The following is a 14,324-nucleotide window of genomic DNA, read 5'->3' on the forward strand; positions in this document are numbered from 1 at the left end:
GAGCATGGTGTGGTAAGCTGCAATTTGATTCTACGTACATGCCTTGAAAGAACAAAAGCTCATCGCACATACGGAGCCACATCACATTCAAAATGTTGCGACAATTTAGTCACTGACGTTTGCTAGTGCTCCAAAGGAAAACAATTACAGCGATGTGCACATTGATTGAATCCTTGCAATGCTCACTCGGGTAGGTTTTCATTAAGTATGTTTCGGGAGTCCGGTTAGGGTTTATTGTGCAGTTGATACTTATCAGCAATAAGCCTTCGTTCGTGAGTCATTGTTTGCGCTGTGTCGTGCTTCCTTCATCTGGGCTCTTGTACGTATTGGTAGCAAAAGTAGGCTTGTTCTGCGAAATATTGGGGAAATATTGGGCGACAGAGCAAAGTGCGACGGGGTACATTCATTTCAATGACCATCGTGGTAGTGAATGACGGAAAATGCCGTTAGCAGCCAAGGCAAGAAGTCTTGTGCTGAACAAACTCCTTTCGTGACCGCTCCCTAGAAAATGGCGCGGTAATTATTGCGGGGAACAAAAAAGTAACTGGTACCCGGCCAAGAAAATTTGTAACGGTTACGGCCGTCTCAGAGAGTAACTGCCAGCAAAAAGAGTAACGGGAGGACACGTACAATGGAGGAAAAAGCGGTTGGTTAAATTTGGGGTTACGATACATTTCACGAAATGCCAAGCTAAGTTGACCTGCGGTAAAGAATCAGGGCGGGAGAAAGAGCGTAAACTTTATTTTCAAATCAGTAAGATTCGAGTCCGGCGTCTGTTTAGTGGGTCTGGGCACCCGCCGCGGATGCGGTTCCGAGACATTGTCTCGAAGCAGCTTCCTTGGCTCGCTGGACGGCCCAGAGTTGTGCTGTCTGGTTAGAGACGATAAGTGCGGTCTTCCAGCGTGAGCGGAAGCCGGTGGTAGAAGAGACAGAGGGGTCGGCACTGCCCGACTTGTTAAGGGAATGTCAGCACTCAACATGTGAATAAGTGTGGCAACCTCGCCACACGATGTGCATTTGTTTGTAGTGTATATGTCCGCATACATGGCGTGCATGAGTGTGGGGTTTCTGTAAGAATCCGTTTGCGATTGTCTCAATTGTACTGCTTGCGTCCTGCCTAACCTAGCGTGAGAGAATGGGCATACGCATCTTTGTAGCTGATAGTGTGTCGTGAAACCTTGTCATACGATCCTCCCACGCCCTGACGTTTGCAGTACCCCGCGGGGGCTCTTCCTCCGAAGATGCTCGGTGAGTGAGGCCTCGAGCAAGGCGGCGAGCCGCTTCGTTGGGGGTGCGCAATGCAGTGTGTGCCGGGATCCATAGCAAATGCCGTCGGCTATCGAAGTCTGTCTTCCTGGGGTATGGGATGTCGCTGGAGTATGCGATGTGCCCCTAGCGAGATGCGCCCATTTGCAAAATTGCGAATTGCCGTTTGCGAATCGCAGATTACTTATGTCGCTTTGGTTTGTGCGAGGGCCAGTGCTACGGCCGCTTCGGCAGGCGCCATGTTGACGGTGAGGCTCGTGAGGTGGTTGCGTCGGTGGCTAGTAACTGCCGCCATGAAACTCTTCCCGTCTCGATAACGGGCTGCGTCGGTGAAGACTGCCTCCTTATTCTTGGAGGAACTTTAGTTCATGTGTTGTGCCCTGGCTTTACATCTCCCCTTGTGGTGTTGGGGGTGCATGTTGCGAGGTAATGGGGCTATGTATAGATGCTCTCCCCCCGTATGGTTCTTGGTATTTCTACTTTGATGCCGTGCTGCGTGTGGTATGCGATGCCGAGCTTTTCGAGCACGTGTCTGTCCGGGCGAGTCTTGGATAGGCGCTCTATTTGGGACACTTGTTGCGCCTCCACGAGTTCCTCGAGCGTGTTGTGCAAGCCTAGTTCTAAGAGCTTGGTCGTGCTGACTCCGGGCGCAAGTCCCAACGCACATTTGTAGGCCATGCGTATGAGGGAGTTGAGCTTGTTTCTTTCCGTTACCGTCTAGTTGTGAAACGGTGCCGTCTACATTATTGGATAAATGACGAAGTCTTGTATTAGACGTATGACGCTGCCTTCGCGCATGCCCGCGTGTCTGTTGGTGATGCGTCCAATGAGCTGCATCATGCTGGTTGCCTCAGCCGTTATCTTGCGAAGTACTTCGCCATGGCTGCCGTTGTGTTCGAATATCATTCCTAATACACGGATGTTATCTACCATCGGGATGGGTACGCCGTTTGATGCCGTTAACTGGAGCTCTTCTTTTTCCGGAGGTTGTAGCCTTTAGGTGGGCGCCCCTTCCTGACCGGGCTATACAGAAGCACTTCCGGCAAGTCCCGGGCCCACGACGTAGTTTTCCACGCATTGGATGGCCTGCTGTGAACGTTGCTCGATCGTTCCGTCACTGCCCGTTGTCCAGATCGTAATATCATCCGGGTATAGCGTGTGATGCAGTTATTCGATTTGAAGCAATCGGTCGGGTAACCCCAGCAGGACGAGAGTGAAGAGCAACGGCGAGATCACCGAGCCCACTGGCAGTTCTTGAGTAGGTAGGCCGAATAAATCGCGTGGCAGGGTTGTGTGTTAATTGAATAGCCTGCGATAGGACTAGATGTTCGGGGTGCTGAACTTTGTATGCATATTCTGGTTTGGGCCTTATTAGAGCTCGACAGAATAAGTTGTACAGTCACGGTGGCAGATGAAAAAAAAATTAAGGAATCCAAGCATGCGATTAGCGTTATTAGATAACGTCGTCAGTGGCTGCTCTAGTGGCATGGTCTGCATGCAGTGCAGGCTGTATACGAGAGCGACTTTGGCAGCCGAGCAGCCTTCTCGACGGGTACGAAAAAATAAAATATTTCGCGATCAGAAAACTAGACGCAGTGAGCATTAGCATGACTATTAGCCCGAGGCAGGATACGATGGAAGCGTGAACTGCCCTATACAGTACCTTACAGTAATTACATTACCTGGCAACGGTGATTGCCAGTGTCAGAATACCGGGAACGAAGGAGATGTGTGGTGTTTTGTGGCGCAAGGGGGAATGAAGAAGAGTCCCACTATCCGAATAAGCCAGGCGTCAACCGCGTTTCACAAGGCTGAACTAGATTTTTCGAACCATTGCAACTGAGACACGCGATAATGCTCGTCGATATGCCTTTGCGCTTTCATATGAAGTGCCAGGACATGCGCTCGAAAGAGCATATAATCCAGTGGCGTGTTTTGAGGAATAAATGGGTGGTAGCAGCGTTGGTGTGCGTCTGTGGGCCTTTAAGGTTGACCGTGTCTGGAACATGTTAGACCAACTCATCCAAAAAGCAGCAATTCCGGAGAGAGCGAAAGCTGAACAGAAAGCAAGAGGGCACGTGAAAGAACGAGTGGGGCCGAGTTTGACACAGAACAATCACGAATACGACCTTGCGAGCAGAAAAAACATCGCAGACTGAGTGCTGCCGTTTACCGCCCTCGCAGAAACAGTTACTGGATAACAACAAGACGATGAACATTTTAATCTACTTAAGTATTTGTACACCCGCGTGTAGTTCACTTACTAAGAACCTGCCGTAGGGGCTCTAAAGTCACAGCATGCCAAAAGGCTTGTCCCGACAAACCTGAAGCAAACGCGAGAATGAAAGGCGCGCCGTTGAAATGCTAATTTTTACGGTGAAGCATCGACTGACGTTGTAGCATTATGTCATGAGTTCGAATAGAAAACATCTGGTCAGGAAGAGTGCGTGAAACAAAGGGTTCTGCTCTCAGAATATAAGTGAAGCGACGTTTCGGACCCCATGCGAGTGTGGCCGACAATGGCAGAATGGTTAGACTGCCAGCAAGGGGCGTGCAATGTTAAGAAAGGCCAATTGTATTTACTTGGTCTAACCAAGTGAATACAATTTGTTATACCAGAAGCCTTGGTATAACAAATTGGGACAACACCGATAAGAAAGACAAAACACCTTTTTCGTTCTCTTTTTTTTTTTTTTTTTGCTGCAGTCGCAGCGATGTGAAGTAAATAAACGTCAGTCGTAGCCTTTCGAATTAGTTTCGCAAGTTGGAAGCGCAAGCGTGCAAGGCGTTCTAACGTATGCATGATGAACGGCAAGAAGTGCGTCCAGGTGGGTGCTAAAGGGCGGGGATGGATGTCATATGCATTTTCTCGTTTTAAATTGCAGCTGCGCTGAGAGAATAACGAAGGAAACGGCGGGAGCAAGAAAGAGCGTCAAGATTATGCAACGTGAGAAACTGAGTGGTGAAGAGGTTATGGGGATTGGAGGGGGCATGTGTGCTTCCAAGGTGGAACCGAAATATGGGGCCGAAATGTGCCGTGGGAAATGTCATGGAACTATAAATAACAGAAATGCACTACCACCACGACGAGAGAAAACCATTGCAGATGCCCATAAAAGGAATGAAAAAAGGATCGTGTGGAATGGTGAGAATTTTCGTATCTTAACTAAAGAAGCAACCACGCGAAATGCATTTGGCGTCAGAAAGCCCGTTAAGGTCTCCGTGCTGCAAAAAGAACGAGTCGAAAAATTCTCAGGCTAGAATATGTCTATCTTGTGCCTGCTGTGTGTAAAAATTCATCTGAAGTTGCCAGACGAATCAGGATTAGCGATTAATGAAGTGACGTGCGAAATAGGAAGTATGAAAGAATGGCCGAGTGTCATGGCATGCTGAAATGACCAATTGTGACTCAACATTCACTGGCAGGAAACACTGCTTAATGAACACGACCTCACCGAGACAAGTGTTTGGAGCATAGCGACAAAAACGTCCATGCGAATAAATAAGCGTAAGTAGAAGCAGAAACAAAGGTATGCAAGCAGTAAGAGAGACATGATGTTCGCCATTGGGAAGAGACGCTTGAAGATTACTGCTGGTCGAGCGCATCAGAGCGTGAAAGGAGAGTATAAATGGGCGATCGGAGTAGTGCCATGTGCCACAGGCAAGTTTTTGCCGATGAGTATGCTACGATTATTTTGACTTTGTTGCCAAGTGGTGCTAGTAATCGCCATTGGGCAGTACACAAGCTACAATAAGTTCCTCGCCTCAAGGTTGAGGCACCACTAGGGCCATGCAGGAAAGCAGAAGAAAGTTCGCACAAAAGGATAAGATGGACTAAACAGCTCTTGTTACAAATCGAATATTATTCCTGCGAATAGCCAGCATTTTTTTTACAGCATGTGATGACTAGCAAAATGCTGAGGGAAGCAAAACATGGACCTCAGGCAGAGCCGTATGTAGGATCCAAGTTGACGTGCAGAAAAATCAAAGTACAGTAATATTGTTTCAACAACTTCCAAATGTGACCTCTGCACTTTATAGCTATACTTTGTTTTATTCCGTAAACGTTTTTCCCGCAAACCGTACCATGCAAAAACGGACGCAGACCGTAGTAAACAAAGAACGTCATGGTCATAGATCTATCGCCTTTTCACACACTTTCTTGCAGATTCTCAGTCAACACCGAGGCGAGGGTCAGCTAAGGTCCTCCAAAGAGTTAAACAGTTAGGACGATCAATTCTAAATAACTTGACTGCGTTCTGAACTTGACCCGACATCAGCGTCGGCTACAGGCTAGATTGCGTGAAGCGAGGAACGTCACAGATTCATTACAGGAGTTGGAATAGACCTACTTGCGGTATTGAACGTTCACACCCGGTGCTCAATTATCTGAACCCGAACGTTGTTACGAAGAAACAGTGATGGCTATTGTACAGCCCAATACCATATCATGGTCTTATGAAAGGAAGTAGGCGTCATGGTTGGCCGGAACGAATATAGAGGCTATTTGAGCGAGTGCAATTTTCCTACACAGGAAAAGAACAAGAAAACTTCCAAATAAAGAGCTGGAACCTGCACCACATGAGTATTCAGCGTGCCGCTCGCTTTACCTTTGCGGTCTAGTACGCGTGTTTTTTATTCATGCTCAAATCTGACCCGGATCACGCCAAAAGAAAAAGATTGAGTACTATATACTCTGACATACTGTTAAACTGCCGCTACTTCGTTTCGCGTATGGTCATGAAAGCCGTGCTTACCTGCAAAAGGCGTGGGGTGCCTAGATCCGCTGCGACGGGGAACCGTAAATGTCCGAACAAAGTGCGGGCACTCCGAATGTCTGGAGACGGTGCCTGCTGCTACAAAACTAACGCATGGCTACCGCCAGCGACACAATATATGGGATAGAACAAAGTGGGCGTAACTACTCACGTCACCAGAGCTTGCAGGTAAGCAGACGTCACTACCTACAGCGCCTGCAGCGATACGATATCTTGAGGCTCTGCGACAAACGGGGCAAATGGATCGAAAACTACGACAGTGTTATGCATCTACAGCGATTATCATTCTTACGCAACGCGGGGAACTCTACAGTTGATGTGTCCTTGTCTGTTTAATCGTTTTCCCCGACTGGAAAATTAAAAAAAAAAACATCGATTATTCTTTTTCTGTTCTGGTAAAAACTTTCCTCAAGCACAGCAACCTGACGCTTTTGTACGCTGTCTGCAAGTACCCGCGGATGGCGCATTACTGGCATATTTCCCTACCGAGTAGTTGCGAACGCGCTTCACAAGCGCATGCCCGGCTGATAAAACGGAGAACGGCTGTGCTTGAAGTTGTCAGTGAATACGAAATTTCCACCTTCGATAGACGCGTATGCAATCGAGCCGTTGTTCATTCGAAATCAGATAAACCGAACTTTAATTTTATACTGTCGTGGAAACGAACTGAGCTACGCTTGGTAGGCCGCGTTTAGTGATAGTTTCTTTGTAGGGTCTGAAGGTGAAGACGCCGTGGTCAGTGGTAGCGTGGCAGCGCGTCCGTGTAATAATGCCAATAATTTTATTAAGCCTGTTTCTAATGTAAGCCATAATGACCTAAAAGCGCCGCGAGATTAGAGCATTGCAGAGGTCTGGGATGGCTCGAAATCCCGGGCCCGGCTGCGACCCGGAGTCGGGCCGGGATCGGCCAATGAGCAAAACGGGCTTTGTTCGCAAACACAAGACAAGGAGCGCTCTCTTTTCTACATGCGGTCTTTTCTGGAAGCGGAGTTCATCGATCTCGTTTACGGATGAAAAGGAGTAGCCTCGTAAGCAGTGGGCGCCATCGATAATCATGTATAAAAAATAAGCAAATGCTTATTTTTCTGTCGCTTAGGCTCACCGCAAAAAATAATTTCGTGTCTCGCAGAAGGTGTACTTTATAAATCCAGTAATGCTCATTTCTTCTGCACCCTAGTAAGAAAGTCGAACGGGTCTCGAAAGCAGGTCGAATGCTCTCTATTAACTACTACAACAAATAATTACATTCACGTCTCTTAATCTGGTGCTATTAAATTTATATGAAAACTGTGTAATAAAATAAATTTTCACTTTATATTTACAGAAATATCAGTTTATTTTGGCAGCTTTTATTTCGATCAAGCTTTCCGTAAAGCATGTCCAGAAGGAAACAGTAAAAAGAGATCGTCGGTGTGGCGCGTCTGCCGCGCTACACCATTTGAATAAAAAGAATTTCAACTTGGTTAAAGATCGCTTACGTAAAAGTGTTTTTGCATGTTCGTGTCACAGAGAGATAGATAGAATAAACTTTATTTTCCAACAGATAAGGTGATCTGCCCACTCCCCGACACGCAGGTCAGGGGGCGAGTGCCGCCGCCTCAGATGCAGGCTGGGAGGTTTTGGGTCCTAGCAGCCTCTTCAGCCAGTTGGACAAGCCGGAGCTGGAGCTCAGAGTCCAAGCTGCGCAGCAGGGTTTCCCAGGTGTCTCTAATACCCATTTCGTGCGTTCCCCCGGGAGAGTACGGGCATTCCAATATTATGTGGTCGAGGGTCCCTCTCGCCCCACAAGGATTACACCTATCGCTCCTGGCCTCGGGGAACATGTGGTTCGCCATAACCGGGTGCTGCTACGTATAAATTTCTAGTCGTCTCCACGTGACTGCTTGTCTGTTGTTTAATTTTGGGTCTGGCGGGGATACCAGTCTACGAGCCACTCTATAATGCTGCGTGATCTCCCCATATTTTAGCATGCGCTCTCCACTCCCTCGGTCATAGAGGGGCCCCGTAGTGGCTCGTCGGTGTAGATATCGAGCCAGCTCGTGGGCCGCCTCGTTGCCGGGGACGGCTTCTTGCGCCGGATTCCAAATTATTTGAATTTTTCTATTTAACATTCTCTGGCCTAGGATTCTGGCCGCTAAGGGCGAGATCCTTCCTTTGCTAAAATTTTGTATGGCATTTTCGCTGTCACTGATCACAAATTGCGCGTCTGTTCCAGCACAAGCTAATGCGATCGCAATTTCCTCGGCAACTTCTATGCTGCGCCCGCGCAGAGTGACAGCGGTCACGGGAATGCCCCGCCCGCTGACGGCCGTTGCAACCGTAAAACTGCCGCTACATCTAGCCATGTCTACATTCACCTCATCTTACGAAATTTTACCGGATTTAATTTTTAATGGTTCGGCTCGTTTATGCCTGCTGTCTTTGCAATGTTCCGGGTGCATGTTTTTTGGCAGGGGGGAGGGATAATCAAATTTTTTCATCAGTCTCTCCGTGGATGTGCACATGGGCAGACCCAGCGCTCCTTTTACGCATTTTCTCATTAGAGAATCAATCTTTTCTCTTTCCACCACTTTCAAATCGAGATATGGCGTTGCGTAGGTCACCAGGCTCAATACGTACGCCTGTATCAGTTTAATGAAAATTTTCTTCTTTAACCCTCGGCCTTTGCTGGCCACCCGCCTAATTAGGCTCAGGGTCTGTATTGCGTGTTTCTGCCGCCTCTTGACGGTCTCGCCACCGTGGCCGCGTGACTGGAGAATCAGGCCCAAGATTATAATTTGCTCAACTATTGGTACCTCCTTACCCGCCACTTTAATTTTGATCTCCGACGGTGCCTTGCACCTTAAGTGTTTCGGATTGTATATAAACAATTCTGATTTCTGCGGAGAGCATTCTAGGCCTCTCTCGGCCGCGTAATCGACTATGACGTCGGCGGCGGCCTGGAGCAGGCTTTCGACGGCTGAATCACTTCCCCGGTTGGCCCAGAGGGGGATACCATCCGCATAATAGTAAATTTTAATTCCTCGAGCTTTGCCAATTGCTCGGGGAGTTTCCTCATAACCACGTTGAAGAGTAGGGGAGACAGCACTGATCCCTGGGGCGTACCCTTACTCCCTAGCTCAATTGTGTGGGATTCCTGCGTTTGGAACCTCATGCAGGCAGTTCTTCCTGTCAGGAAGTACCTGATGCATCGATATGTCCTGGTACCTACATTAATCTTGTTCAGCCCTTCCAGGACAGCCTCATGCTTTACGTTGTCAAAAGCCTTCGAGAGGTCCAGTCCCAGAATTGCTTTTGCATCCTTAGACCTTGAGTCTACTATATCATGTTTGATTTGGAGCATGACCTCCTGCGTACACAAGTGAGGTCGGAACCCGACCATCTCATGTGGCCACAGATTGCCCTACTCCATGAAGCCCATAACTCTGGTCTGGACGACGTGCTTTATCAAATTCCCCACGCATGAGGTTAAGCAAATTGACCGTAAGTTTGCAAATTGCGGAGGCTTCCCGGGTTTCGGTATTAAAATAATGCTTGCCGTCTTCCCCTGTTGTGGGAGCTTGCCTTTATCCCAACATTCCTGCATGTACTTCGTTTGATAACTAATGGAATCATCGTCCAAGTTCCTGAGAATATTGTTCGTTACCCCATCAGGGCCCAGAGCCGACTTCGTTCTGAGTCTTACAATCTCTGCACGCACTTCCGCTTCTGAGATGGGGGCGTCCAACGCCTTGTTAGGCGCTCCACCATAGTCGGCAAGTGTAGTTCGCGATGTCCCCCCGCCCCCCCACGAACGTCTCAAATAATTTTTAAAGCAATAATCATCGTTCCTTCAAACGCGTGCCTCACTTTTACCAATCTTATACCGGATTTAGTCTTCGAGCTTGCGGGGTCCAACAAGTGCCGGAGGATGTTCCACGTCTTGGAGAGGTTCATGCTCCTCTCCATATCATCACACTTGTTAGCCCAATGTTGTTCGCCTAATGTAAAAGAAAAATCTTCGATTTCCTTATAATGCCTAGCAATCCTTTTTCTGAGGTTGCGGTTCCATCTCTGATTTTTGAGACGACGCTCCATGCTTTGCTTAGCTGCCCGCATATGCAGAAGACGGCTGTCCGCTATCTCCGGGACGTTATCCCCTTCGAGCGCTTTTGTCGTCTCTTTAACGTCCGATTTCAGCGCCGTCGTTCATTCCTCGATGTTTGTGGTGGGCCCCAGTTCCTGCGCCTTCCTGATATCTGTAAACTTATCCCACTCAACGACGGCCGGCGCGCGAGCCCTGCGCGTTTGAAGGCCCTCTTTCAGTATGGAAACAATTATGTAGTGGTTGCTGCCAAAATTCTGATCCGAATTATGCCATTCTAGATCTTTTACGTTTTTGGAGAATGTCAGATCTGGAGATGTATCCTTACTAACGCTATTGCCCGCACTCGTTGGACTTTCAGGGTCCGTGTGCAGAGTTAGCCCTATGTCATGCGTATCTTCCCACAGCTGTCTGTATTTCGGGCTTTGGTGCGGGTATCCCATTTCCTGGTGATGTGCATTAAAGTCCCCCACTATGAACAGTGGCTCGTTGCTTGAAATTTTGAGGGCCTTGCGTAGCAGAGCCCTCAGCCTCACCTTCCTTTCACTGGGTGAGCTGTATAAATTTAGAAGGAATAAACTAGGGTCCTTCTGTTTTCCGGTTAGAATTTCGACAAACATGTTCTCGATCTCTCTTGACTCTAGATCGTGTTCAATGACCGCGATATTTCTTTTCACGAACGTTGTGACCGAGGATTTCTCCCCGCTGCCACTATGAAATGCCCGATAGCCTGACAGTTTTGCAAGTCCTCCAGTTTCCTGGAGGGCGATCGCCAAAGGAGTCTCATCAAATAGCGGAAGGTACTGTTGCAGAATCGATCGCTTGCGCCTGAAGCCGCGACAGTTCTACTGCCAGATTTGATTTTCATTTGCGCGCCTGGCCATTTTGCAGTTGCGTGACGATCTGCTTCATATTCTATTGACACGCGTTAATGGCGACCATCTCATTCCTTAGCCTTTGGCATTCCTCGGCCTGTTTCTGGACTGCTCGAGGACAGCTTGAATTTTGATGTTGATGTGGTTCATAAATTCATTCATCTTGGCCTCTAACCTTTCCAAATTTTCCACCCTTTTCTATATAACCTGAAAAGGGTCGGCGTCTTCAATTTTGCGTTTCGTTGGTGGCGGGAGGGACGCCTCTGTGACCATCTTATCCTCTCCTTGCGGCTGTTGACGGGCCGCTGGGGGAGGGGTCCCCTGTCTAATGGGTTGTTGCGGAGGAGGGGTTGCCTGCCTCTGCGATTTCTTTAAGTTTTGGATTTCGGACCGTTGCAAATCGACTATCCCTGTTAATTTTCGACCATTTTCTTTAATTTCTCAATTTCCTCGTCCCGTTTATCCCTCTGATTACTTTCCTGGGAGACCTTGCCCGAAATATTCACACCCTTAGGCTCCTTTCTCCTACCTCGTATCCATGGGTTGGCAGGGTCCCTTGAGCTCGAGCGCACCCTGGACTGGCTCCTGGCATGGGAACCGGAGCGTCCTCTCGGCGGCGGTGGTGGTCTGCTCTGATTTGTTTCCAGTTTTGGGAAAGAGTCCTCGCGGAACTTGAAGTCCTTTCCCCCATTTCGTTCGCGTTGTCGACTCTGATGTCCCCCACCAGTCGTCGCTGCTTGTTCCATCTTCCCCCACTGTCGCTTCTTAACTTCGTAGGGAGTGCGGAAGAGTTCTCGACACTTGGAGTCTCCTAGGGCGTGGCCTTTGCCGCACAGCTGGCATTTCAAGTCACACCTGTGGTCACTTGACGGGTTCTCGAGGCCGCAACCACGGCACTTGACGTTCATCGGGTCTGGGCACACGTCAGCGCGATGCCCGAGTCGGCCACAGGCGACACACACTTCGTATTTTTACGGAACAGCTGGCATCTGTGCGGTGCCCCGTTGAGGTAAATCTATCTTGGCATTTCTTTCTCCTTGAAAAGACTGAAGATCGACTGTGAAGCTTTGCCCACTGTGTGGACGCCTCGAATCTCAGGGTTATTCTTGCGGTCTAGGCGGTACAGAATTTCTTCGATGGAGTATCCGAGTGGAACCCCGTGGATGACTCCCTTTCCGCAGTGCTCGGGGGTGGCCACGTAGGTGAAAGTCCACTTGTTCACCGTCAAACATGAGGTGTTTCACGCTCGCGTAATTCAGTTTCATCTCCGCACTCGTAGTGATGACGAGAACGGAGTGCTGCTTCATATTTGGAGTTATGTCCTCCTTCTCTTCGCGTAGGTTAATCCCCTCCAACATTTTGATGATGTCAGTTCGATATCCTGTTCCATATTTGGCAAGCTTAACTAGGCCGCCACGTGGTCGGAGAACAATTTTCTCGGCGCCGTCTGGAATGCGCGTATGCTGATTCTCGATCGACTTGGCCGCCATTTTCCTGCCTGCTTGCCTCTCCTGGGTTCGCTGTTTCGCAGTTTTCTCTCCGCTCTTCTCTAGCGGCACGTACCTTCCTCCTTGGCTAGCGTACCATTGTCCTGGCACCGAAGATTCCCCTCGGGTGTCACAGAGGTATTAGTCAAGCGCAGATTAAGCCCGAACATGCTATTTGCAATGAATCCCAGGAACGGAAGGATATTTTCTCAACTGCGAAGCTTTCTTTCGCAGAAAGCCGCACGAGTTCTTTTTTTCTTGCTCCGCGCTACCATGGAGCGGATGACAATTTTTCCTTTCATAAACCTTCCCCCACCTCGTTAAATTCTGCAGAACTAATTTGCCACATTCAGTGTCCCAATGCTACTAGTTGAGGATTGATTCGCCCTCGCGCTGCCATCGACAAGGCTACTGGTTAGTTCCGATAGTAGTGCGAGCGGCTCGAAAGGCGGTGGTCCCTGGTTCAAGTTCCCGGCAGTCAGTCAAGAACTTTATTGAGGTCCTGAGGGGGTTTAAGCCGTTGGAGATCGCACGCGGGGAGCTCCTTGGGCCGAAACCGTAGGCGACGCCCAAGTCGGGACGGGAGCGTGGTGACGCTCCGCCAGTTCTTGGGCCCTCTGGACGGCCTTGAGTTGGAGTTTGAGGTCTGGGCTTTCGACGGCTTCTTCCCATTCGGGCTCACTGGAGAGAGGACCCTCTAAATTCCCGGCAAGGACAAATTGACGAAAAATTCCCGGCAAGGACAAATTTTTCGTCAACTGTGAAACTTGCTTGCAGGGCAACGAGTACGGGTTTCCTTTGTAGCTTCGTGCTACATTAGGAGGGATGACAGTTTTTCCTCTCAAGTTAGAGCATTCAAATCAAGCGGCATCAAGCGATTCTGGAATATTCGTCAACAAATGAACTTCTGTGTTAAAGGATAGCGCAAATCGCTACTCGTTACCATCATTTTTTGTTCCCTTTTTATTCAACGCAGTTGAATACTCTGTCGTAGTTAATCAAATTAGTCGAACTAATTAAATTTACACTTCAAATGTCCATTGTTTTTAGGTCAGTAATTTAATTCTGCACAGATGCAGGAAGATTTGCCAACATGGGTTAAAGGTACGTGAAAAAGAAAACAGTGCGCCGAAAATTTTACTCACAGAGTGAGTTTTTAAAATGTTTTCACATAATAAGTGCCGAAGCTCTCGTGTTCACAGCTTTATATATGTTTTTGTAGCACTTGGTGGGCTCCCTGCGAAGGTTTGAAGTGAAAAAAATAAGACACTTATATCAAATTGGATGAAAAATGGCTACATTGCATACGCTGCATATACATGGACTGTGCTTAACACCCTACGTGATGAGACGAAGCTAGACACAGTCCAACTTACCGTAGATTGGGAAACAGGGATGCTGAAATTGTGGACTGAAAAAAAAAAAGGACGCCATTACAATGAAGCCCAATAAAGGAATCGAAATAGCGTGATAGGTGTGCGATATTACTACACATGAGCACTGCCCATGCGCCTCACCAATTTCTCTTCAAATAAAAACCTTCTACTGGTCATGTAATGTGGGATTTTTTAAAGTTAATGGACAAAAGTGTTTAAATTCACATTCGAGCCACATCTATGGGATTCAGTTACATAATTGTACATCGCAATGATTACATGACGTTCCAAAGTAGGAAGAAATGACTATAGGTGGGTACGAGAGTGTTCACCTATTGCTTCGCTATATATTCTCGCACAACTAGTGGGAAAGCCTAGTACGATAGTTGATATCACATACACTTCAAAGCATGAGCATGGTGTTCAAAGAATTCACATTTCCTTTCTTTAGCAGCAAC

The 14,324-nt window shown here is 48.1% G+C and overlaps 1 protein-coding gene across 1 annotated transcript in view; it reads right to left on the reverse strand.

Annotated features, from left to right (window-relative positions):
• The window catches only part of LOC129384117 (uncharacterized), a 46,319-nt gene extending 40,192 nt beyond the window's left edge, over nucleotides 1-6,127 (reverse strand). The window contains exon 1 of the mRNA XM_055069258.1: nucleotides 6,024-6,127. The gene's annotated coding sequence lies outside the window, so the exon portion shown is untranslated. The remainder of the gene's footprint in view (nucleotides 1-6,023) is intronic.
• Between the last annotated feature and the right edge of the window lie 8,197 nt (nucleotides 6,128-14,324).

This window comes from Dermacentor andersoni, chromosome 9, assembly GCF_023375885.2.
Source record: "Dermacentor andersoni chromosome 9, qqDerAnde1_hic_scaffold, whole genome shotgun sequence".
NCBI lineage: Eukaryota > Metazoa > Arthropoda > Arachnida > Ixodida > Ixodidae > Dermacentor > Dermacentor andersoni.